The sequence below is a fragment of the Ceratotherium simum genome, chromosome 40 (genome assembly GCF_057802395.1).
Source record: "Ceratotherium simum simum isolate JZ-2026a chromosome 40, ASM5780239v1, whole genome shotgun sequence".
Lineage (NCBI taxonomy): Eukaryota > Metazoa > Chordata > Mammalia > Perissodactyla > Rhinocerotidae > Ceratotherium > Ceratotherium simum.
This window is the reverse complement of record NC_141939.1, coordinates 8,726,785-8,753,524: the sequence shown is the minus strand read 5'-3', so window position 1 is coordinate 8,753,524 and position 26,740 is coordinate 8,726,785. Positions and strand designations below refer to the sequence as shown.

At 39.1% G+C, this 26,740-nt stretch overlaps 1 protein-coding gene and 1 long non-coding RNA gene across 2 annotated transcripts in view; one reads left to right on the top strand and one right to left on the bottom strand.

Moving 5' to 3' along the window:
* The window catches only part of IL1R1 (interleukin 1 receptor type 1), a 121,318-nt gene extending 95,574 nt beyond the window's left edge, over positions 1 to 25,744 (bottom strand). The window contains exons 1-2 of the mRNA XM_087426296.1: positions 25,371 to 25,744; positions 1,006 to 1,269 (exon numbers count right to left, since the gene is read on the bottom strand). The gene's annotated coding sequence lies outside the window, so the exon portion shown is untranslated. The remainder of the gene's footprint in view (positions 1 to 1,005; positions 1,270 to 25,370) is intronic.
* Positions 576 to 7,416, top strand: LOC147912070 (uncharacterized). Its single transcript, XR_015550323.1, has 3 exons — positions 576 to 737; positions 5,792 to 5,977; positions 6,516 to 7,416. It is a non-coding gene; the product is annotated as an uncharacterized LOC147912070 (long non-coding RNA).
* Positions 25,745 to 26,740: the final 996 nt, after the last annotated feature.

Here is a 26,740-nt window from a genome sequence, read left to right as displayed (position 1 = left end):
GCACAGTTGGCTGCAAGTTCTAATACCACATCTGTGTTGCAGTATTTCTTTTAAGTGAGTAGGCCCCCAGCGTGGCAGGTTGTTAGGCTCAGGGGCTTACAATCGCTATCAGCCTCTAGCCTATTAGGTCTCTTGTCAGCTCTCTGAGGATTGCAGCTGGGTGGGGCTGGCCTCAGGCACAGGAGCACCCAATTGTATCAGGTTTTGGAAGGTGGAGCAAACCTCCTATGTGGGTCTTGGAGAAGCACAAGTCTTCTGCGGCTGAGAAGCCCTGCCGCCCACAGGTCCACACACACAGTCAACACAGTCCTGCCCCGTGTGAGCGCCCCGACCTCCCCAAGTGGACTCAGTCTCTCCACAGCGGGAGCCCCACACACTCCGCCACCGCCCCACACTCTCCACCTGCTCCTTGTGCACACCCTGCCCTGCTCAAGTCGGCTCAGTTGCCAGGCTGCAGAGAATCCAGTCACCAATCTATGCAGGCCCACACGTTGCCTGAGGGCTTGTTGTTGGGTGGGGCCAGTCTCTAGGGTGGGCTGCCTGCCCTGGCTGAGCTGGATTAAATCGGTGCTCTAGCGGGTGGGGCAGACCCTGGGCTAGCAGGCCTCAGGGAGAACTCCAATGGCGTCTGTGTCAGCACGCTCACACCAGGCCACAACAATGGCCGCCGCCAACGTCCCAGTCCCTGGAGAGGTCTCACCCCTCACCCTCACCGAGATGCACTCAGGGCCTATTAGGTGAGTCTCTTGTCACCAAAGCACTGTGCACCTTTCTTTCTGGTGATTTTAGGATGCTTTCGGAAATGGGTGAGTTTGCGTGCGGGCCCTTTAAGAGCCGGTTTTAGTTTCTTTGTGAACCGGGTTTTCTGGGGGTGCTCCCCAATGCTTTAGTAGCAGGCAAAGTCAGATATTATGCTGCTGGTCTCGATTGTGCTGGGTCCACAAAATGCCCACAGCGGGGGTGCTCCCCGGCTCAGGGCCCCGCGCCTCCAGGGAGGCTGCGTACCTGTGAGCTGCTCCCGGCGGCCGTGACGCTGGCGGCTTGTGAAGGCGGCGTTTTTCTCTCCGGAAGGGAGTCTCTGCTTCTTCTACCTCAGTTAGGATTGTCCGTTGTTGCAGGAGTTCCTCTTATCCAGTTTTCACTTCTGTCTCAGGGGTAATTTTTCCACGAGTAGTTGTAAATTGGCTGTGTCCACGGGAGGAGGTGAGTTCCGAGTCTGCTTACGCCGCCATCTGGACTCCGCCTCTGCTAAGCTCATTCTTATCAAAGCTGAAAACCAAGTAAAACTAGAAGTTATCCTTTGCAAGAGACATTTACATTTATAAGAGTAATCTCCATTTGTAAAGGTTATCTCCCTCTCTGTCCCTGGAAGAAGGGGGGATGACCTTATCTCTAGAAACTTTTATCAGTGTGGAAGGCAAGGACTTAAATCTGCATATTAACTTCTTGTTTACTGTGCTTTTCTGGTAATCTCCCACAGCTGACTGCCCCCACCTCCAACATCCTCCTTTGTCTTTACCCGAATATGCTATTTAAAGATCAGAACCTCCACCATTTGTCAAGTTACTCAGTTTCCCTGGTCTCTCCCATGTATACATGTTATAAAGCTTTGTTTGATTTTCTCCTGCTATTCCATCTCATGTCAATTTAATTTGTAGCCCAGCCAGAAAGGACCCAGAGTGGGTAGAGGATAGTCTTTCTCCCCTTCAGTTTGGCAACTTGGGTGGGATAAAAATTCACTGGCTGGACACTCTTCACTCCTGGAATATTGCAGCTAAGAGGTCCTGGACCCCTGGCAAGAGCCAGCAGGAAGTAAGTGTTCTTACCACGTCATTCTCCCAGATCTCTTCCTGCAGCATCCAGCGGAAGTGAAAGTGATGAGTTTTTTTCCTTTTCTAAATTTAGATTAGCAGGAGAAAATATTGGTGAAGCTAGCTTCTTGGACTCAGTGACTCTAGGATCTGGTTGGGTACTCATTGGTTAATTGATCCTTTTCCTCCCAGAAATAGTCACTATTTTCCCTTGTCTCTGTCTTTTTTTCTTTTGTCTTGTTCTATGTCTTGAGAGCTTGGTTTCGTGACCTTTCTGGTCTCCGCCATCCGGAGGATGTATGTACTGAACATGCATCTTGGTGGCCAGTCGAGTGTGTCCGGCCAGGGGTTCTGGGACACACTCTTTGTCTGGCTGTGCCTGCTCTCAGGGGTTTGTCATAAGGGGTCCTATTTGCTTTCATAAGGGGCCTTTGTCATCTCAACCTTTGTTGCTCGTTGTGCTTTCTTATTTTTAAGAGTGAATTCTCTTGATCTCTTTTGGGGACACCTCTTGCGTCCATAGTTAAAGCTTTGGTATGAGTCACTGTTAAGATCCGACTCATCAGTGTGGCCAGACAATGGATCATTTAAATTGGGAAAACCTCTAAATTGGGGGAAAAAATTGTGAGCGCTCTCATCGTAATTATTTTATTGGTACCTATGAAAAGGCCAAATTAAAAAAAATGGGAACAAAAATGACTAGCCTTAAGGCCCTGACTCAGGTTACAATTAAAGTGAGAAAATGTAAAAGTGGAAGTGTTGATAAGATTATAAAGGTTAGAATGTTTCAGCTAATTTTATATGAAGAGGTTATATCAACTTCGCCTGAGTATGTTTTAAAATGTCTAACTAGGAGTGCTTCCCCTATCCAAAACTATAAGACCAAGATCTGTTGATAAAGTACATTGTCTTGAAAGTTTTAGAACATACAGATCTTTAATTCACCTCTTAAGTTAAAATTTTCCCTGATATTAAAAAAAAAAAAAAAAAGAGCAATTGGAAAAAATGTAGCTGGAAGGGTAAGTCAACTTCTTTGTCATTCAAAATGTAATCCAGTTCTTTGGGGAATTGTAAGCAACTGTCTTTGTCTTACAAATCTCTGCAAGGCCAAAGGTATGGCTCTAGAAGGCAATTCAAAGTTCATTTGCTGATCCCAAAGCCTCCCCTCCAAACTCCAGAGACTTAAGCAGTGCTTAACAAAAGGAATATCTAGCCCATCCCAGATTCCTAAAACTGAAAGAAAGAAAAAAAATATGGGAAAAGAAGCTTTTGCAGATGCAAACTGCTAAAATTTTTAACAGAGGCTGTAAAATCTTTGTTGCATCTGTCTGTTGTTTTTGTGTGTGTCTGTATGTATGTTACATGTGTATGATATTTTACCTTCGGATGGTATAGCCAAAATTAAGAGCTCTGTTCAATTGGCTTAAAGTAAGCGCTTAACGTGTCTTTCGAGTTAACGTGATATGAAATAATCTTTGGTAAATGAAAGCTTGTTTAAATTTGTTAGTTTGATTAACATAGACATGTCCTCAGAGGTATCAGCATTGGATATGATGCAGACATGCCATCTGGGTTTACTAGTGAGATAAGCTCATGTTACCCCTCTTACAAATTTGTCAGCAAAATAATAGCTTTAAAATGATAGCTAATTTCGTCCCATGTCTCATCACATTTTCTTGGGTGATCTAAACATAATTGTTGGGAACAAATGCTTTAGATGTAAGTGATTTAGAGTTTATAGATAAACTTTCAGCAATAATTATAGTTTGTGACGTGTGCTTAAAATAACTTACAAAATCTCTTTGGTAACTGGAAACTTTGGAGTTTTCCTAGGTTAAATTAAATTAAATGATAAAAAAAAATCATTGAGTATTCAGATCATTTTCAAATAAGATAAGATATTAGACATTGTTAAATATAGGTTTCTCTACTTTTGGCTTATTACAGAAAAACTAAAAGGTGTTTTGGGTCTATTGGTAAACATGTACTGTGTTTTATTAAGATTGTACTATAAAGTAACATATTTCCAGAAATTATGAAAAGTGTTTAAGTTTGTCAAACCACAGAATGTTAATGTAACAGAAAGTTTATAACTGCTTACTTAGTTTCTACTTAAAAATTAAGTTTTCGGGCCAGCCCCGTGGCTTAGCGGTTAAGTGCTCACGCTCTGCTACTGGCGGCCCAGGTTCGGATCCCCGGCACGCACCGATGCACCACTTCTCCGGCCGTGCTGAGGCCACATCCCACATACAGCAACTAGAAGGATGTGCAACTATGACATACAACTATCTATTGGGGCTGTGGGGAAAAAAAGGAGGAGGATTGGCAATAGATGTTAGCTCAGAGCCAGTCTTCCTCAGCAAAAAGAGGAGGATTAGCACGGATGTTAGCTCAGGACTGATCTTCCTCACAAAAAAAAAAAACTTAAGTTTTCTAGGGTTAAAATTCTAATATATGATTAAAGCTACTAAAAATTAAGGAAAATATGTTTGTATTCAAGTAAAGTAAGATATATTTTCAGTAAAGAAGATATAAATAATGGAAATATTTTTGTTTGTTAAGAAAGAAAAATTTGTCCTAAAGTACTTGGAGGGAAGAAAGGAAGGCATGGGACAAATTCTGAATGTAAAAAAAACATGACAGAAAGTTTGTGAAAGTAAAGTCCTGAGGAGTTTTATGCATGGTCAAGTTGGCTAAGATTAAACTAAATCCAATTAAGTAAATGAGTTTTAATGTCAAAAGTAAGCTGGTGCAAAATTAAAATTCGGTCTTCTTTCTCTTAAAAGGATAATTTTCTTGAACTTGATAAAGAAGTTATAAAAAGTTTTTCTTTACCTTTGAGTAAGTCTACCTAAAAGATAGAAAAACTATGTTTTGTTAAAATAATTTCCTATGTTCAGAGAGACTGAGGTCTCTCTATTAAGATTTTTTTGACTCTTTTAACTCTCTGTTTGCCCTTGACTGTTTATGTTGTCACTTTAATTGAATGGATAACTGGGCATTGTTTCACAGTGAGCATTGTTTCCTACTTGAATAGCGTTTTGAAACATTTTGATTTTTTACAGGCTTCCCCCCTACCCCAAAAATATTCATATCCTGAATGATGTCTTTCTTTTGACCTGGAAGAAGAAAAAAAATTTTTTTCCTCTGAGAATTCTCAGAGGGCCCCTAGGACTTCTCAAAGAAATTTGCTGTCTTCCTATAAGGAGGAAGATACTAAACTTTTTAGGCTTATTTGGTATGTTAAATTATTTGGGAACCATTGTCAAATAAGTGATGATAAATCTTCTTAAGTGGTATTGTATGGGTAAATGTTATTGATATAAGTATTTTAAAAATTATGTAACATTCCTAGCATTCTGATCTGTCCTGGTTATCAGTCATAATTCTAGTTATTATCTTAAAGTGTTGTATGTCACAGAAATTAACCAAATTTCTTTGTCAATTGCCATTTTGGGGTCTTATTGTTTACAGACAGTTGTTGTTTTACCCTGATGCTTTTGCAAATGTTTTAATCTTCAGAGAGATTCATGGAAAGGACTCTGGCACATACTCTAAAATACAGGTTTCTGACAAACTTTCAGATTATAAAACTGAACTAGGTAAGAAATTACAAAACTCGAACAGAGAAACTAGTGGCCCCATAAAACTGCTAACAGAAGATTAAGATCAAGAATTGATTGCACAGGACTGAATGAACTGATGAGGATGATTATAATTTTTATAACTTCATTTGACATATTGCTGATTTTTTAAATGTTTTGTTTTTCAGATTTAAGGAAAACTTTTTCTCTTTTCTCTTAAGCTAACTGTGACTTATAGCAATTTGGTAAGTTACACTTTTGTAAACGGAATTGAAACATTTATCTTTTTCTCTCTACCTGATCACTCCAGAATTTGGAAACTCTTAGTGAGTATTGTTTTCATGGAAATATAATTATTTGCATAAGTTCAATAAGAATCTGTTCTCATTATAACAGGACACAATTGGAAACATTGGTTATATTACCAAGGCTTTGACTGGAATATCATATTTTGAGAGAAACATACAGACTCAGAAATGACAAGACAGCTTTTGAGGAATAAGATTGACTTTCTGGAATAAAGCCACGTGGAAATATTGGCCTGATACCTTGTTTACAGAAGTTCCAAGCAATATCACCCAGGTGAGTAAGGAATGTCACTTATCTGGCAGGTGCAAGGAACCTCAATATTTTGGGGGACCTTGAGAAGAGAGGAATTCACCCAAATCTGTATGTATTTCAGGCAAAGTCTGATGACAAAACCCTTGGCTTGGCTTTCCTGGCCTCGAGAGGCCTTTGAAGTTCAATCCGAGATTCCCTATAAAAAGTTCCAGCAAAGCAAATTTAAAAGAACCTATATGATCAATTGTTATTCTTGCTGTACTTACGTAAATAATTGGGCCAAATTTATTGAAACCAGACATTTTACAAACTAGTTAGTCTTAATTGGCTATCTTTGATAAAAATGAGGGTGATTTTAGAGAGAAAAATTATTTCAGTGGAAACTATAGTACACATTTGTGGATATTAGATCCTAGTTCTGTTAATTGTCTTTGAGGGTTTTGTTTTCTACCTACAAACTGGACTAGGTCCTGAATTCTACTAGTCTCCCGAAATATCTGGCTACAAATCTCCAAACTAACGTTTTCAATTTTCCCATCATTTTCATTTGGAATCATAGAGAACTGAACCTGCACTTTTTCCTGAAGCCCTGCAAACTGAAGTTGTACAACTTGATATGAACTTAAGAGAGATCACCAAGATAGCATGCCTGTTGCTGTATAAGCCACTCAAAAAGATACCCGAACACTCGATGACATCATCAGAGACATTTTAAGCTACAAAAGATGCTTCAACGCTGACATCTAGAAATCTTCTTAATTGGCTGTCCTCTGAATTCAGAAACTGGTTTATAATTTGCTCCAACCATTAACTTTGTTTTTATTTTGTTTCCATAGAAATGCTTCTTATTAAATACCTGATTGCTTGCTTCCACAATGTAGGTCTAACTTTGGGAGACCCCCTGCATCACTGCCTTATAAAATGAACTTGACTGGAGCAATCTATTATCAGGACTAAGAAATGTGTTCAATGAGATGGAACAATCTACCGACAAGAGATTTTCACGTATTGAGATATATGGGGTAACTACTCTGATTCAAAATTGATTTGGCTTGAACTTAAAAAAGCCTGATTTATGTCCTGTCAAACATACATTGTACATCTGCTTTAGCCATTAAATAAGAATGCATACGTCCCCTCCTACAAAACCAGTAATGACCTAACGGTAATACTCACCTATATTACTCCTAAAATAAGTTTCCTTTCGGCCCATCAGGGTTGTGTTGACCTGCTAATTTGCAACTGCATACCTCTTTGACACTTTGATGAATATGTATCTTGGGTGTGTCTAACATGTATTCTTTGTTCTCAAAAGGTATAAGACTGTACTGAAAACCATGCTTCTCCAGAACGCTTATTTCCTTTCTGGAAAAAGCCTTCCCAGGCTATACTCCTCAGTTTGGCTCAAGTAAAACTCACCTTATCTCTCTTACCTATAGAATGGTTGTTGGTTATTTTGTGTCGGCAGCTTGTGTGGGACTACTCTGACAGATTAGAAATTTGAGGGATTTCAAATGCATGACTAGTTTGTAAAATGGGACATTTGCTGAGGCCCAGGGTGGAGCAGACAGCTGGGAAGGAGACTGAAAGCTTTTCAAACGCTGAGTGAAATCTCCTGAAGTCTTGAAGTTAATTACAAATCCAAACCTCTTGGAAGGAGGTGTCTGCCTCAAGGATGTAACCTGTTTTCCCCTCAAGACATTTGCCAGATTTTTAATTTATGTGAGACTGAACACTGGAGAGCTGGGCTGTGAATCTCTGGAGGGCATATCTGGATTTCCCATAGCCTTTCAGGAATAAGGAAACAGAGACTCAAAAGGTTTTCTAGGGGCCAGCCCGATGGTGTAGCAGTCAAGATCACGTGCTGTACGTCAGCAGCCCAGGGTTAGCAGGTTCGGATCCCTTATCAAGCCATCCTGTGGCGGCGTCCCATACAAAGTAGAGGAAGATGGGCATGGATGTTAGCCCAGGGCCAATCTTCCTCAGCAAAAAAGAGGAGGATTGGCAACAGATGTTAGCTCAGGGCTACTCTTCCTCAAAAAAATAGATAAATAAATAAAGGCTTTCTAGGAAAAGCTAAGTAGGTAAAAGGATAAAGAATATTAACGAAGAATGGGAATCTACAAAAAGGAATCCAATAGACAGTCTAAAGCTAAAAACTATAATATTTGAAATAAAAATTTAGTTGATGGGTTTACAACCGATTAAATGTAGCAGAGCACAGGGTTAGTGAATTGGGAAATGATTTAACAGAAAATACCTAAACGAATGCACAGATAGAAAAAAGAAAAATAAAAAAAGAGCATAAGAGACATGTGAGGCATACGCAAAAAGTTTAGTGTACGTATAATTAATCCAAGAAGGAAAAGAGCAAAAGAGCAAATCATAAGCAATATTTGAAGAGATAATGGCCAAAAATTTTCCAAAACTCATGAACCACATATTCATGGAGCTTAGAAAACCCCAAGTTGATGCAAAAATAATGTTTGCTCTAATGGACTTGTTTGTTGTAAGTACCTCAAAGAAGAACCTTTGTGGAGATTTAGGTTCCTGTGGCCAAAACTCCACATGGTAGGTGGTGATGGCAGTGAAGTGGGGGAGGAGGAAGTAGAGGGTCAAATTTGTTTGAAAAGCATAAACTAAAGACAACTACCCCTAGACCCACCATAATAAAACTGTTCAGAATCAAAGAGAGGAAAAAAAAAAAAAACTTAAAGCAGCCAGGGCAAAAAAACATATGACTTTCAAAGGAAAATTTACGGCTGTCTAGGAAGGGTGAAAATTAGAAGACAGTGGAATAATATATTTAAAGCATCAAAGGAAAATAATTGCAAAACTGGAATTCTACACCCTGAAAATATGTTCTTCAGGAGTGGGTCCAGATGTTGGTTATAAACAGAAATCCAAGCAACTATTATAAATATGCTCGAAGATATATGGTCAAATAATTTTTTTGAAGTTATTGATGAATGAACAGATATGGAATCTTGTCAGAGAAGCAAAAGATTTGAAAAGTTAAAAAACAGGTTGGAAGAACAATAACTGAAATTTTAAATTTTACCAGGTGGCCTCCAGAGCAGATTAGTAACAGGAGAGGAAAGAATCTGTGAACTTTAAAATAGATTAACAGAAATTGCACAGTTGGAAAAACATAGAGAAAAAAGATCATAGAAAAACGAACAGAGTGCCAGAGACCTATCAGATAACATCAAGCTGCCAATATACATGTAATTAAACCCCAAGAGAGGAGGGGGAAAGGGAGCAAAAAAATATTTGGAGAAATAATGGCCAACAAATTCTCAAACTTAGTGAAAAATATTAATTTACAGACTCAACAATCTCAACAACTCAACACAAAATAAACACAAAGAAAACCACACCAAGGCACACTATAGTCAACCTACTAAAAGTCAATGCTAAAGAGAAGATCTTGAAAGCAACCGGAGAAAAATGACACATTACGTACAGGGAAAACAATGACTTTATTAATAACTGATTTTTCTTCAGAAAGTACGGAGGCCAAATGACATTGGAACAAAATATTCTAAGTGCCAAAAGAAAACTAAACTGTTGACTAAGAATTTTACGCCCAGGGGGCTGGCCCCATGGCTTAGCAGTTTAGTGCGTGCTCCGCTACTGGCAGCCCAGGTTCAGATCCCGGGTGCGCACCGATGCACCCCTTCTCCAGCCATGCTGAGGCGGCATCCCACATACAGCAACTAGAAGGATGTGCAACTATGACATACAACTATCTACTGGTGCTTTGGGGAAAAAAAAGAGGAAGATTGGCAATAGATGTTAGCTCAGAGCCGGTCTTCCTCAGCAAAAAGAGGATTAGCACGGATGTTAGCTCAAGGCTGATCTTCCTCACAAAAAAAAAAAAAAAAGAATTTTACGCCCAATGAAACCACCCTTCAGAAATAAATGCTATTATTTGCAGATAAAAGTATTTTATGCCTATAATATTCAAAAGCATCTACAGGGGCTGGCCCCGTAGCTTAGTGGTTAAGTGCACGCGCTCTGCTACTGGCGGCCCAGGTTCGGATCCAGGCGCGCACCAACACACTGCTTGTCTGGCCATGCTGAGGCAGCGTCCCACATACAGCAACTAGAAGGCTGTGCAACTACGACATACAACTATCTACTGGGGCTTTCGGGAGAAAAAGGGGAAAAAAAATAAAGGAGGAGGATTGGCAATAGATGTTAGCTCAGGGCTGGTCTTCCTCACAAAAAAAAAAAAGCATCTATAAAGTAATAGAATTAGTAAGTCAATTTAGCAAGGCCACTGGATAAAAGGTCAATATAAAAAATCAATTTTATTTCCATCAACACATAAGTAGTAAATGAAATTTTTAAAATGACATCATGGATAATCTCGTTAAAAATAGCAATCACCCAAAAACAAGTTTAATAAATATGCAAGTTCTCTACATTGAAAAATCACAAAAATTGCCAAGATAAATTAAAGAGTACATATACAAGTGGAGATACATACCATGTTCAATAATTGAAAGACTCAATATTATAAAGATGTTAATTCTTCCCAAATTGACTTATAAATTCAATGCAACCCCAATCAAAATTACTGTAGTTTTTTTTTGTAGGAATTGACAGATGATTCTAAATTTCATATGGAAATATAAAGTACAAAAGGTAGCCGTGGAAACCTTGAAGAAGAATAAAACCTTGAAAGAGGACTTAAATTACCAGATATAGTCTTATTTTAATGCTATAGTAATTAGGACAAGATGGTACCAGTGCAAGGATAGACAAACTGACCAAGGCAACAGAATGAATAGTCCAGAAAGAGACTCCTACATACACAGTTATCTGAATTATATCAAACACAACACTGAAGTGAAGTGGGGAAAGGGTGTTCTTTTCTATGAACGAATTATTTCAATGGCAAAGTGGAAAAATTAAAATTGGGCCTTGAACCACCACCTAACACCATATGCAGAAATCAATTGTAGATGGACCATGATCTTAATGTGAAAGGTAAAACAATAGAGCCTTCTAAGGAAAACATGGAAGAAAATCCTCGTAACTTTGGAGTAGGCAAAGATTTACTACACAGAACAGAAAATATTCTAACCATAAAAGAAACAGTATTGATAAATCAAGATCTGTTCATCCAAAGACACCATTAAGAGAGTGAGAAGGCAGGGGCCAGCCCAGTGGCGTAGCACTTAAGTGCACGTGCTCTGCTTTGGTGGCCTGGGGTTCACAGGTTCGGATCCCAGGCGCACACTGATGTACTGTTTGTCAAGCCACACTGTGGCGGCATCCCATATAAAATGGAGGAAGATGTTAGCCCAGGGCCAATCTTCCTCAGCAAAAAGAGGAGGATTGGCATGAGATGTTAGCTCAGAGCTAATCTTCCTCACAAAAAAAAAAAGAGAGAGAGAGTGAGAAGGCAATCTACATAGCTGAAGAAGGTATCTGCAATAGACACATCTGACAAAGTATTCTTATCCAGAATATGTTAAAGACTCCTGCAAGTCAATAAGAAAAATACAAATTACTCAATAGAAATATAAACAAAAGATTGAGCAAATACTTAACAAAAGAAAATATTTAAATAGACAATAAATGTTTTTTAAAGTGTTCAACTTTATTAGCCATCAAAGAAATGCAATTAAAGCCATAATGAGATACTAGGACCACCTACTACAATGGAGAAAAAGAGAGAAAATACCAAATGTTGGTAAATATTTCAAGCAACTGGAGTTCTCCAACAGTCCTGCTGGGAGTACACGAGTGAAACCACTTTGAGAAACTGTGTGGCAGTATCCACTACCAAGGAACATATGGGTATCCACGACCTGGGAATTTCACTCCCGGGTTTATGACCAATGGAAAAGTGTAGAAATGTTCACCAAAAGACAAGAATATCCATAACAGCTCTATATATACTTGGAAAAAACACTACCGAAGTGTCCATCAGCTTTATACTGAGTAAATAAATCATAGCATATTCACAAAACTTGATTTTGTGAAAATTCATTGAGTTGTTCATGGTAAGTTCACTTTAAGTAACTGTCACTTTTCTGTAACATCACTGGGCTGTGTTTAACTAATTGGGCTTCATTTAAATGGGTTTTCCAGATCAGGACTTTTTTTTTTTTTTTTTAAAGATTTTATTTATTTATTTTTCCCCCAAAGCCCCAGTACATAGTTGTCTGTCATAGCTGCACATCCTTCTGGTTGCTGTATGTGGGATGTGGCCTCAGCATGGCTGGAGGAGTGGTGCCTCGGTGCGCACCCGGGATCTGAACCCGGGCCGCCGGCAGCGAAGCGCACGCACTTAACCACTAAGCCACGGGGCCAGCCCCCAGATCAGGACTTTCCATGGCCTTTCTCAGTTGAGCCTCGTGTTACAGTTGCTAAATCTCAGCTTCCTCAGCCAACAAGGAAACAGATTCAGAGTCTCAAAGAGGCGTTGGTCAAGGCTACAGAGCTAAGTAGCAAGACCAAAACAAAAATTAATATTCAGCTAAAGTAAATATTGATATTTCCATTTTCACAAAGCACTAGCCTACATTGCAGTTGTTTTTAAATAACTGGTAACTATAGCTTTAGGTACGTGAGGAAAATGCTTAAATGAATCCTCAGCCATGCTCAGATGTATTGAATTGTTCTGATAGTTCCGCGAGACATCAGACAAGAGTAGCCTGAGAGGGGAGAGCCCACATCTGCTTGTGTCAAGACTAGCTCAGGGTTTCCCCTTGACCAGTCAGACCTTCCAGCTAGTTTATAACAAGGGAACTAGAAGGATTACACACAAGGAGAAGATTTTGCTCCACCCAGCTGTATCCCAGTTCTACTTTGGGGAACAAAGCATTCACCTGGGGAAAAAGTTGCTACCCAAAAGAAGAAAAGAAAAGATTTTGTTCTAGGCACCATCAGTACAAGTCGGCAGCTGACGGGTAGGAAAGTTACATCTACTTTGCATTTTCTTTCCAAACACCCACTCAAAGAAAGTGCCCTCTAAAATGTGGAAATGAGTCAGCGCATGAAGCTTACTCTCCTAAGGAGCAGCAGAACCTCTTGGAGTCCAGAGCAGGTGTGCTCGGAAACCAGTCAGCATTTGCCATGTGTGCTAAGTAATTGCTGCCCTACAGAAGCTCATAGTCCTGTAGGAGCGGTCCCTGCTAGGCCTCTTGATGCTTCTGACAGCACTCCTGTTCTCTCATAAAACTGGCACAGGTCCAAACCTCAGCCTTGACTACAGTTCCTGGGAGGAAGTTGTTCTTCATACACCAAGCTTCGCTTTTTATCACGTGGCTACTTATTAGAAAACATTGAAAAACTCTAACAATCTCTGAAGGTACCCAGCCAGACAGTCTCAGAGCCTGGACTATTAGCTCCCACTTGCACTGACCACACAGCCATCTTCAACATCTCCCGGCACTAAATCTCTCTCTGAAGACATCCCATTGCCGGCATGCTCACCTGAAGCATTTAAAGAGAGAAAAATAGTGTTGCCCAACTTCACAAGGAAGGATAGGACTCTGTCTCCAGGGGCTCGTTTCGTGAGAGCATGTTGAATAGGACAAGGTAGGAAAACCAACGCCTGTGCCATCACTGCCTTTAGCTGATTGCGGAGTAATCATGGCACCATTTCCAACTCGACTCTGATTCCAAAGTTTTTATATCAAGTAAATCGATGATATCTAAAAACCAAAAGAGTGAACTTTGATCCAAAGTGCTCCCAGATGCACTACGCATCCTTGGCTTCAAGACAAAGATAAACATTTTTGAGAAGATATAATTAATAAGTTTTTTCTCTTGAGTTTTCTAGCAAAAGGGACCACATGAAAGGAAATTTTCCAGAAATAACATTTAAAATAATGAATTAGATTTAAAATGTAGTGAAGACAATGTACAGGATGGGGAAATAAAGACAAAGATAATTATAAAGCCAAAAAGAAATGGAAGAAAATTTGAAGAAAAAGAAGGCAGTGGAAAAGAAGAAAACACATGAGTGAATGGCAAGGTGGGGGTGTCTGGCCACATCTACTGATTCAGAAACTCTGGAGGGGGCACCCAGCCATCTGTGCTCTCCAGTGATTCTGAGGCAGGCTGAAATTAGAGAAACACTGAACTGGAACATTCTGTGACCCACATTTTAGCTTCTTTAAAGGGGGCTCTGCATTTTCTGTGTTTTGTACACTTCCCCAGTGTCTCAGGCAAATGGGCCTGTTAATAACAATGAGTGACTGACTGGGCGGTTTGTACTACAGCCACTGAGATAACCCAGAGGGGAAGCCTCTGGAACTGCCCTTGGCTAGTAGTCCCAAATCTACTAGCAACCTTAGGCCATTACATCTTGCAAGGTGGCGGTAACCTGCCGCATAATTGTTCCAGCACACCCACTGTGATTCCTCACATGAAGATCAAGCTGCCATTCATGTCTAATTAGCCCTGGGCTTCTAATCAGGAATGGCACTGTCTCTGGCCCTCTTCCTCGGCAGGAAGCTGGATTACTCACTGGCAGCCGAGGTGCTTCCCAAACCCCTGACCGGAGGATGGGGAAGGAGCTGTTATTTCCTGTCCCTGGGTACAATTCCTCTAACTCAACTCCCATTCTTATTCTACTATGAAAACTTGATCATTTGTAGAGCAATGGCTGAAACCATTGTGGAGCCAGACTGGTAGATGCTCTGGTACGTTGCAAGCTAGAAGATTTTATCATTGGTTCTTGGGAGAGCGCCAGATAGGCCATTGGGTGTGGTTCTGACTCTCCTAACCTCAGTTGGTTTCAACTAATTCAGCATATTTCTACAGGATTATTTAAAACCTTTGCATTTAGAAATAGGTACTCTCATATATTCTTATTTTTAATACAGCTTTATTGAGATATAATTCATATACCATAAAATTCTCCCTTTTAAAAGTGTCCAATTCAGTGGGTTTTAGTATATTTATAGAGTTGTGTCTCCATCACCACTACCTAATTTCAGAAAGTTTTCATCACCCCGAAAAGAAACTCCTACCCATTAGCGTTCATTCTCCATTCCTCTTTCTCCTAGCCCCTGGCAACCACAAAACTACTTTCTATTTCCATGGATTTTGTTATTCTAAACATTCTATATAAATGGAATCATACAATATATGGCCTTTTGTGACTGGCTTCTTTCACTTAGCATAATGATTTCAAAGTTCATTCATGCTGTAGTGTGTATTGGTAGTACCTCGTTTCTTATCATGGCCCAATAATATTCCATTACATGGACATACCACATTTTGTTTGTCCTTTCATCAGTTCATGGACATTTGAGTTGTTTCCACTTCTTAGCTATGATGAATAACAGTGCTATGAATATTGTGTACAGGTTTTTGTGAGAAAGTAGAATTGCTGAGTCATGTGGTAACTCTATGTTGAACACTTTGAAGAACTACCAAACTATTTCACAAAGTGGCTGCACCATTTTACATTCCTGCCAACAATGAACGTGTTCCAGTTTCTCCACATGCCCATCAACATTTATTATTACTTGTCTTTATTATTTCAGTCATCCTAGTGGATGTGAGGTGGTATCTCATTATATTTTGATTTATATTCCCTAATGACTAATAATGTTGAGCATCTTATCACACACTTATTGGCCATTTGTATATCTTCTTTGGAGAAATGGCTATTCAAATCCTGTGCCCATTGTCTAATCGGGCTATTTGTCTTTTATGTTAACTTATAAGAGTTTTTCATATATTATGGATACAAGTTCCTTATCATATATATAGTCTGCAAATATTTTATCCCATTCTGTGGGTTATATTTTAATTTTCCTAAGTGTGTGCTTCAAAACACAAAAGGTTTAAATTTTGATGAAGTACAATTTATCTACTTTTTTGTTGTTGCTAATGTTTTTGGTGGCATGTCTAAGAAACTATTAGCTAATCCAAGGTCACAAAGATTTACACTTATGTTTTCTTCTAAGAGTTTTATAGTTCTAACTCATACATTTAGGTCTATGGTCCCTTTTGAGTTAATTTTTGCATATGGTGTGAGGTAGAGGTGAAACTTCTGTTTATTTCTGGACTCTCAATTCTATTTCATTAATTTTTATGTTTAAACTTATGACAGCACCACACTGTCTTGAATACTGTAGCTTTGTACTAAGTTTTGAAATTCAGAAGTGTGAGTCATTGAACTTTGCTTTCTTTTTCAAGATTATTTTGGATATTCTGGATCCCTTGCATTTCCATATGGATTTTATGATCAGCTATTCAATTTCTGCAATAAAAGCAACTTGGATTTTCATAGGAATTGTGAATTAATCTGTAGATCAATTTGGGCAGTATTGCCATCTTAAAAATATTGATTCTTCTGATCCACGAGTGTGGAATGTCTTTCAATTTGTCTAGATCTTCTTTAATTTCTTTCAACAATGTTTTGTATTTTTAGTGTACAAATCTGACACTTCTTTTGTTAAGTGTTACTAAGTATTTTATTCTTTTTGGTGCTATTGTAAATGGAATTATTTACTTAATTTCATTTTCATATTTTTTATTGCTAATGTATAACAGTAAATTGATTTTTGTATATTGATTTTGTATCTTGCAACTTTGCTGAACTTTTTTATTAGTTCTGAATTTTTTGTGGATTGTTAAAATGTTTCTATATACAAAACCATGTTCTCTGTGAAGAGAGAGAATTTTACTTCTTCCTTTCCAATGTAGATGCCTTTAATTTCTGGCCTAATTGCTCTGGCTAGCACCTCTAGTACAATGTTGAATAGAAGTAAGAGCAGATATCCTTCTATTGTTCCTGATCTTAGGGGGAAAACTATTTTATCTTTCACTCTTCAAAATAATGTTAGTTGTGAGTTTTTCATGGATGCACATTATCAATTTAATTTTTTTTCCCCCAAAGCCCCTGTAGATAGTAGTATGTCATAGCTGCACATCCTTCTAGTTGCTGTACGTGGGACGCGGCCTCAGCATGGCCAGACAAGCGGTGCGTCGGTGCGTCGGTGAGCGCCTGGGATCCAAACCCGGGCCGCCAGCAGTGGAGCGCACGCACTTAACCGCTAAGCCACGGGGCTGGCCCACACATTATCGATTTAAAGAAGTTTCCTTCTATTCTTAGTCTGTTAGTTTTCCTATTTTAAGGGTGTTGGATTTTGTCAAATGCTTTGTTCACATCTATTGAGATGCTCATGTGATTTAGTCCTTTATTCCATTAATATGTTCTTTGATTTTTGGATGTTGAAACAACCTTGCATCCTTAGGATGAATCCCACTTGGTCATGGTGTGTAATCCTTTTTATATGTTGCTCTATTTGGTTTTCCCTTACTTTGCTGAGAATTTCTATGTCTATATTTATAAGGGATATTGGTCTTTATTTTACTTTTCTTATGATGTCTTTTTCTGGTTTCGGTATTGGGATAATATTGGCTTCACAAAATGAGTTGGCAAGTGTTCCTTCCTTCTCTATTTTTGGGAAAGTTTTTTGAAGGGTTGGTGTTAATTCTTCTTTAAAAGTTTGATAGAATTCACCAGTGAAGCCATCTGAGCCTGGGCTTTTCCTTGTAGAAAGTTTTTTTTTTTTTGTTACTAATTCAATTTCTTTACTTGTTATAGGTCTATTCAGATTGTCTATTTCATCTCAACAAGAAAAAAACTAACAACCCAATTAAAAAATGGACAAAAGACCTGAACAGACATTTCTTCAAAGAAGAAATACAGATGGCCAACAGACACCTGAAAAGATGTTGGACATCATTAACTATCAGGGCAATGAGAATCAAAATGACAATGAGATATCACCTCACACCCATCAGAATGGCTATAATTAATAAGACTGGAAACAACAAGTGTTGGAGAGGATGTGGAGAGAAGGGAACTCTCGTACACTGCTGGTGGGAGTGCAAATTGGAAATTTGCATAGTGCAGCCACTATGGAAAACAGTATGGAGATTCCTCAAAAATTAAGGATAGAACTACCATACGATCCAGCTACTCCACTGCTAGGTATCTATCCAAAAAACATGAAAACACCATTGCATAAAGATACATGCACCCCTGTGTTCATGGCAGTGTTATTCACAATAGCCAAGACTTGGAAGCAAACTAAGTGCCCATCAAGGGACAAATGGGTAAAGATGTGGTATATATACACAATGGAATACTACTCAGCCATAAGAAACGATGAAATCCAGCCATTTGTGACAACATGGATGGACATTGAGGGTATTATGCAAAGTGAAGTAAGTCAGATGGAGAAGGTCAAATACCGTATGATCTCACTCATTAAGTAGTAGATAATAACAACAACAAACAAACACATAGAGACAGAGATTGGATTGGTGGTTACCAGAAGGGAAGGGGCTGGGGAGGAGGGCAAAAGGGATGATTAGGCACATGTGTGTGGTGATAGATTGTAATTAGTATTTGAGTGGTGAACATGAGAACATGATGTAATCTATGCAGAAATAGAAGTATAATGATGTACACCTAAAATTTACACATTGTTATAAACCAATGTTACCACAATAAACCAAAAAAAAAACCAGATTGTCTATTTCTTGTTGAGTGAGTTTTGGCAATGTCTTTCCAGGAATTTATCCATTTGATCTAGACTATTTGATTTGTTGGCATACAATTTTTCATAGTATTCCCTTGTAATCTTTTTTATTTCTGTGCAATCACTAGCAAAGTTGCCTCTCTCATTCCTGATTTTAGTAATTTGAATCTTCTCTCTTTTTTTTCTTGGTGAGCCTAGCTAAAGGTTTGTCCATTTTGTTTTATCTTTTCAAAGAACTAACTTTTGGCTTTGTTGATTTTCTCTATTTTATTTTCTATTTCACATTTCATCATTTCCATTTTAATTTTTATTGTATTCTTCCTTCTGCTTGCTTTGGGTCTAGTTTTTGCTTCTTTGTCTACTTTCTTAGGGTGGAAAAATAGGTTATTTATTTGGGATATTTTTAAAAAATAGTAATTTACATCTCTAAGTTTCTCTCTACATACTGCTTTAGCTGCATCCCATAAGTTTGGTATATTGTGTTTTCATTTTCTTACTTCTTAAAGTATTTTCTAATTTTTCTTTTAATTTCTTCATTGATCCATTTGTTTTTAATGAAAGTTTTTAATTTCCACACATTGGTGAATTTCCTGAATTTCTTTCTCTTACTGATTTCCAATTTCATCCTATTGTGGTCAGAAAACATACTTTGTATGATTTCAATCCTTTTAAATGTATTGAAGATTTATAACCTAGCATGCAGTCTATCCTGGAGAATGTTCCATGTGCAGTTGAGAAGAATGTGTATTCTGCTGTTCTTGGGTGGAGTGTTCTGTATATGTCTCTTAGGTCTAGCTCAACAATGTAAAATTGGCAATGTCTATCATCCAGGGAAAGCTACCAAGCATGCTAAGACGCAAGAGAATGAAATAATAAATAATAAAGAAAATCAATCAATCAAAGCTAACCCAGAAATAACGCAGATTATAGAATTAATAAACAAGGATATTAAAACAGTTATTATTACTGTATTCCCTATGTTCAAAATTCTAGAGAAAAGATCAAACATATTGAGTAGAGATATGAAAATGATTTTTTCAAAGATCCAAATCAAACTTATTGAGATGAAAACTACTATGTCCGAGTTTTTTTAAAAAAATACATTGGATGGGATTAATGGCACATTCAACATTGCAGAAAAAAATATTAGTAAACTTTAAGAGATAGCAATAGAAACAGTCCAAAACTAAACAGGGAGAAAAAAGATGGGAAAAAATGAACAGAGCATTGATGAATTGTGGAATAACTTAAAGCATCCAAATATGCATGTAATCGTAGTCCCCAAAGTGTGTAGGGGGGGAAAAGAGTGGTGAGAGGTGATGGAAAAAATATTTGAAGAAATAATGGCCAAAAATTTCCCAAATATGATGAAAACTACAAACCCACAGATCTAAGAAATGCAACAAACCACTAGCCAAGAAATATGAGAAAGACCACACCAAGGTACATTATAATCAAATTGTTTAAAACCTGTGATAAAGAGAAACCTTTAACAGCTGCCAGGAAACAAAAGAACAAAGGTAAGGAAGACAGCAGATTTCTCATCAGAAATACTGCAAGCTAGAAGAACTTGAACCAATATATTTAAAATACTAAAAGAAATAACAACAGTCAACCTACAATTCTTTATCCAGCAAAAATATATTTTGAAAATTAAAGGGAAATGAAGTTATTTCAGACATACAAAAGCTGAAAGAATTCATTACCAGAAGACCTACAGTACATAAAATGTTAAAGGAAGTCCTCCAGGCAAAAGAAAAATTATACCAAATAGAAACCTGGATATACACAAAAGAGTGAAAAGCAACAGAAATGGCAACTACATGGGTACATACATAAGATTTGTTTTTATTATTCAAAGCTTATTAAAAGACAATTGCCCGAAGCCAAAATAATAACGATGTATTATGAATCTAATAACATATAGAGGAAAAATGTGTGACAATATTAGCACAAAGGCCAGGTGAGAGAAATGAAAGCATTATAAGATTCTTATATTACACATAAAGTAGTACAATATCACTTGAAATTAAACTGTAATAAGTTTAAGACATGCATGATAAATCCCTTCAGGGTACAGATTGTGGGTGACATGGTTGGGAACCTCTGTCATACACTGCCAACCGTGCCAGGAGATTGATCTTCTAAAAGCCACTTGTGCCACCCTTTTGCTGCTTGAAATTTAAGTGGCTCTTAATAGCCTCCCCCAATAAAATCTGAAGTCTTTAACCTGTCTTTCCATTCTTATCTGTCAAGATACGCTTTACATACTCTGTGAAGAAATGACCTCTGGCATCTGGGTCTCCTTGGGACACTTCTGGGAACTGCAGTAGATAATCAGAAATGTATAGGGTGGTTTTGCACCAGAAATTTACACCTGGTGAGTGGGTAGGCATGTAGTGAGTCTCCAACAGTCATGTGGGAGGAGATTCACAAAGGTATAAACCCTTTTGTGAATGGCAAAGAGCTTCTCATGTCTGGCAGAATCCTCACATTACCCTCGAACTAACACCCACAGCTGTACACCTCCTTGAGCAAGTTGAGGGCTTGAGAACCACACTTGGAGTCATCTATGTCAGTTCCTGCTTTTACAGAATCCTCTCCTTCGGGGCCAGCCCAGTCCATAGCAGTTAAGTTTGCACATTGCGCTTTGGCCGCCCAGGGTTCACTGGTTCAGAACCCCGGGTGTGGACCCACGCATTGCTCATCAAGCCATGCTAAGGCAGCGTCCCACATAGAAGAGCTACAACTGTGATACACATCTACGTACTGGGGCTTTGTTGAGGAAAAAGAAAAAGAGGAATATTGGCAACAAAGGTTAGCATGAGGCCAATCTTCTTTAAAACAAAAAAACAAAACAAATAAATAAATAAATAAATAATCTAAAAAAAAAGAATTCTCTCCTTCAATTTCCACATCCTTTTCTATTAAAGGAACTTAACCGTCTCTGAGTCTATTAGTATCTTTCCTATAGTTACAACAACCACACCTACTGAGCCCTCAGAAGGATTGAGTCAAAGACCCAGACTCTGTTGACTAAGTTGATTTAGGAAAGACATAGGAAAACTGCAGGTAAAGGGCATATACCAGAATGTCTGGGTGACAGCTGAGCCCTCCTTGGCATAGAATCACAAAAGTTTGCAATCGGGAAAGAATCATTTCACTAGAGAATGTCCACTCATTCTCTTGATTCCGAGCACTTTGACTGAAAAAAAGTTACAAACTCAGATAGCTAATTTACAGTTCCTTGGTTGTTTCTACAAGTTATAGCCAAAGCAGAAAGAGAAATGAGGCTTTCCATAACCTGAACAGAAATCCAGCTGAAAAGTGAAACTAAGAGTGAGACTGGAATTTAATGCCTGGAAAGAAGACATTGAGAATGGTAATGTTGGTGACAGTTCTGAGCCCAAGGAATCTCTGGATCCTCCATCACACTGGAAGACTGCCAAGGTTTGGGGTACATGTTGGGCTGGGGATTGGGAGCAGAGAGGAGCAGGGCAGTGCTCAAACTCACACTGAGCCTACTCGCCTTGTAGAAGCAAGTGGTATCAGATCTCAAGACAAGGAAATAAACAGACGGCAGATCTGGGAATAGGAAGAGGTAATAATAATCAAGCTTAAAAACAATCACAAAAACAAGTTCTGACTTTTCCTTCCTCGCAGCCTTTTCAGGGAATACTTTGTCAGTGCGTTCCCTGAAAAGGTTACTAAGAAGGAAAAGGATCCAAGTTAAAATGTTTAACAGTGAGTAATCCTTTTTTTAACGTGTGTATTAAATCTTTCTTTTTACAAGTAGCTCTAATCTTAGAATTATGTGATTTCTGCAAACCAGTTGCATGTAATATATGTGTGTTTGCGTGTGTGTGCGTGTGTTTTAATGGCACTCTGAAATCAAGGACTCAGAAATTAGATAGATGATAGATAGATAGATAGGAAGATAGACACACACGTACATATGTATACATACATAGACATAGATGAAGAGTTCTACAGGTGGAAATCTAATCTCCTTGGAAAGGGATGGAATTTATTTTTTCTTTTCAAATAGATGGTGCTCACCTCTGCATTTTTGCAACATCTAAATTTGTATCTGCCTTTATAGGTATGCTTTTTAACATTTGTTACAATTTTGTGCATGACTGCGTCTCCCCTACCAGCTCACAAGCTACTAAGGGTAGGATCCCTGTACCGAGACTCTCTTAGTACCTGCCATGACCAGCATGGAGCCAGTGTCATGACATGCTCATCATACATATTTGTTGAATGAATATACATTTCTTGCACAAACTGATTAACAGGAAAGATTTAGTAAGGAATTTTTTATCTGAATTGGATGAGGTCAAAGAGTGGAAAGTACATCAGCTGGTAGGGTCTTTAGAGGTCATCTATGAAACTCCCACCACCACCAACATGTTTTACTTGCGAGACCTGGGAAAGCTAGGGGCCTGAGCAAAAGGTCGCATGACTGATTAAGGGCAGTGCAGGGTAATCCAGGTTGACCACCGACTTTGTCAAGGTCCAAATCAGAAAACAAGTGAAAAAAGTATGAAGGATATATGTATGTGTATGTATATATGTATATACGGGATCATGTAATGACAAATGGCATTGCCTTTCTGATTAGAAAAACGATGTATTGAAAAAAATTCATGAAACACAGAAAATAAAAATCACCAAAAATTTCACCATCTGGAGCAGGCCATGTTTTAAATGACCACAAATTCCCTTCCTTTATTGCTTTACTTTATGGAATGCCATTGTGAAAAATATTCCTACCTTTTCACCTCTCAAAATGTCAATGAGAAAATGGGCACTCCTTGCTGGACATTGCAGTGGATTAAAGAAGGCTGCAAATTCTTTGTCACTCTCTCCTTTGAGAGGGGTGGTTTGTTTTCTTTTGTCTTAAATCTGGTGTGACTGCTTTACCCGTAGCAGACAGAGGAAGCGATGTGGTGCCAGCTCCGGGCCAACACCTCACAACCATCCAGCAGCTTCCGCTTCTATACTTTTGAGAGTTCTGAATTACTGTGTGAGAAATAGGCTACCCTGACGGAGCAAACATGTGGAAACACCATGTGGAGTAGCCCTGAGACCACATGGAGAGAGAGAGGCCCTGTCATCACAGCATGCCACCTGAGCCCAGCCTTCCAGCTGTCCTCACCAAGACACCAGCCATGTAAGGGAACCATGTGGAACCTTGCCAGCCCAAGTAAGCCCCCACGTGACTGCAGCCCCAGCTGACATCACATGGAGCAGAACTGCCTGGCTGAAGCTAGCCCACTCACAAATTATGAGAGAAAATTAAATGCGTATTGTTTTACTGGATTTGGTCGGGGAGGAGGGTGCTATTACACAGCAATACGTAACTAAGACAGCTAGCACAAATCTTAATATTCGAGCTTTTTTAAGAAGTATCAAAACTAAATCCAAAAACACTAAATCTCAAGTTATATTGTGAAGCTGGAGACCATGCGCAGGTCATCACTGATGAAATGGAAAGAACACAGGGTTTGAAGTGGTGCGACTGGGTTGAGAACTGACCAAGCCACTTAAGAGCTGTTTGACCTTGAATAAGTCACTTGACCTGTTTGCTCCATCTCATCATAAAATAGGGGCACTGTTGATGTCAAAAGGGCAGATGAAACCATATAAGAGAAGATGCTTTTTGCTGGGTAATGTAGGGTCGCTCTTTGCCTCTTCTCTTTTCTTTGAGCTTAGAGATTTGTTGACCATGAACCGTGGCTTTTCAAAAGACAGCACTGCTGTCTCCTACCTTGGAAAGACAAGAGGTTGTGAGATCTAGGTTATTTAAGAGGTAATATTTTGTCTATTTGACGTCCAAGAAAGAGCCCTGAGAGTGGTTCTCACGTGCTCAGAATTTTAAGCCATTTCACTGAGGTTCTGTGAAAATTCAGAACAAGGGGTAACAAGGGCCGTGGAGGAGTCACATGGTGAACTTCTGAGAAAGCCACCACACTTCCCCTTTTAATCATCATCGGTCTCTTCTAACTGTGTCAACACCTGGGGGTAGAGGATGGAAGGGAGGGAAGGAAGTAACAGCAGAGATTTTTCAGTGATTGAATCTTTGTTTCTGTTCCAATTTGTGGGGGCCATGGCTCCTCCTTCCGTCCCAACATTTACCAGAATCATCACCTTGCCTAACAGGTTCTTTCGGTACCTAGGTGAGTGTGTTTGTTTATTTGTTTGCTTATATCTATCTCCCCCACTAGGATGTAAACTACCTGAGAACAAGAACCTGTCTACTATTTTCACTTATCCACGGCCCCTAGACAGTGCCCTGAACACTCACAAAATATCTGTGGAATGAATGTCTTAGTTCACTAGGGCTGCTATAACAAAATACCAGAGATAGCTTATAAACAACAGAAATGTATTTCTCACAGTTCTGGAGGCTGGAAGTCTGAGGACAGGCGCCAGCATGGTCAGGTAGGGACTCTGTTCTGGGTCCTCACATGGTGGAAGGAGCAGGGAGCTTTCTGGGGTCTCTTTTATGAGGGCATTAATCCCATTCACAAGGGCTCCACCCTCATGACCTAACCATTTCCCAAAGGCCCCACCTCCTAATATCATCATCTTTGGGAGTTACACATGAATTTGGGGGAGACACAAACATCCAGACCATAGAAATGAATAAAGGCCAAATCTCTTACACTTTAGCCCCAGACCTTCTGCACCAGGAATGGGGTCTTGGGAATCTGTCTCTTTCTGAGTTTTCCACGTGGTTGATCCTCATGTACTCTTAAGATTAAGAACCACCAAACCTAGTGCCTAGATCAAACAAGAGCACTTAGAACAAACGACAACAAAGAAAAGGTATGTTCATGTTCCAGGCTCAAAGAGAAAGGGAGTTTTATACCCACCATCCCAGGAGATGTTTCCAAACAGACCAGTCAGCTCATTTGACTCCAGTCAATAGCTAGCTTGCCAGGAAGGATGCTCCTTCAGTCCCTGCACTGTGGAAACATCCTCCCAACAGCTCTTGACACTGTTTCTAGGCACTTCCGGGGCTGGATGACTACCCCCGACTTGGTCCTGACACACAAAGCGATGCGGTGTGTGTGCGTGTGTGGGTCTGGGATTCCTCCTGTGGGAAGACGAGGCCCGCAGAGGCGGAGACTGGAGAATCGCTTGTCTGAGGGACGCAGAACAGTGAGGAAAGAGTGGCCCGGGGGTCAGACAGACGAGGATTCAAACCAAACTTCTCATCTCACTCTGCACAACAAACACATTTTAGATAGATCAGAGACTGAAGTAAAAAACAAAAGAGAAAATATGGGAGGATATTTTAATAATCCTCAACAGACGAAGGAATTCTCAGCATGACATAAAACTCAAGAGACTGTGAAGGAAAATGACTTATAATTTCAGCTACACGAAGTGAAATCTTTTGTATAGAAAAGACAATGTGGGGAAAAAAATAAAATTTGACAAACAAATGAAAAACTTAGGGAAAATGTTTGTGACACATATTACCAACAAAGGGTTAATGCTCATGATAAATTAACAATTCCCACAAATCCAAGAGAAAACTGGGCAAAGGATATGAATAAACAAGTTACAGAAGGAAAGCATCCAGTTAACGTGAAAAATATGTTCAAGATTACTAATAACCAAAGAAATATAAATTAACATAATAGGAACTTAACTTGTTTTGGCAGAGACTAAAAGATTCTAGTATCCAAGGAAGTGAGGTATAAGGAACCAGACACAGCTATTGTAAGTGTGATTTGTTAAAATCTATTTTGGAGGATAAAGCATTGATATCAAGCAAAATTTAAAGCTTTAATTCTGTTTGATTCAGTAATGTTATCTCTAGCAGTTTATCCTAAACTAATCGTTGCACAAGGAAACAGCTCTGTGTGTACAGTACAAGGTTATTTTTTTTAACAGTATTAGCAGTTTTGAAAAATTTGGACTGACTCTAATATGGAGGATGTATAGCCCAGATGCTTCCAAGGAAGGTAAGCCTTGACCAGTCATTGGTCAAGGAGGGGCCATGTGTACAAGGAGTCCAACCGGGGAGAAGCACACGACTCTTGCTTGGCATAGAAGGCAGCAGTGTTTCTCTCTCTTCCTCTGTAACCCTGTGTGAGATCGTAAAACCTAGTGCTGCTACAACAACGATTTTGCCCCCATGAGTGGAAGCAACCTTCTAAAAAAACCAGCTTGCAACAGACACATCAGAGGGAAATGCCAAAGCTAAGAATAATAACCAATGCAGCTAGAACCA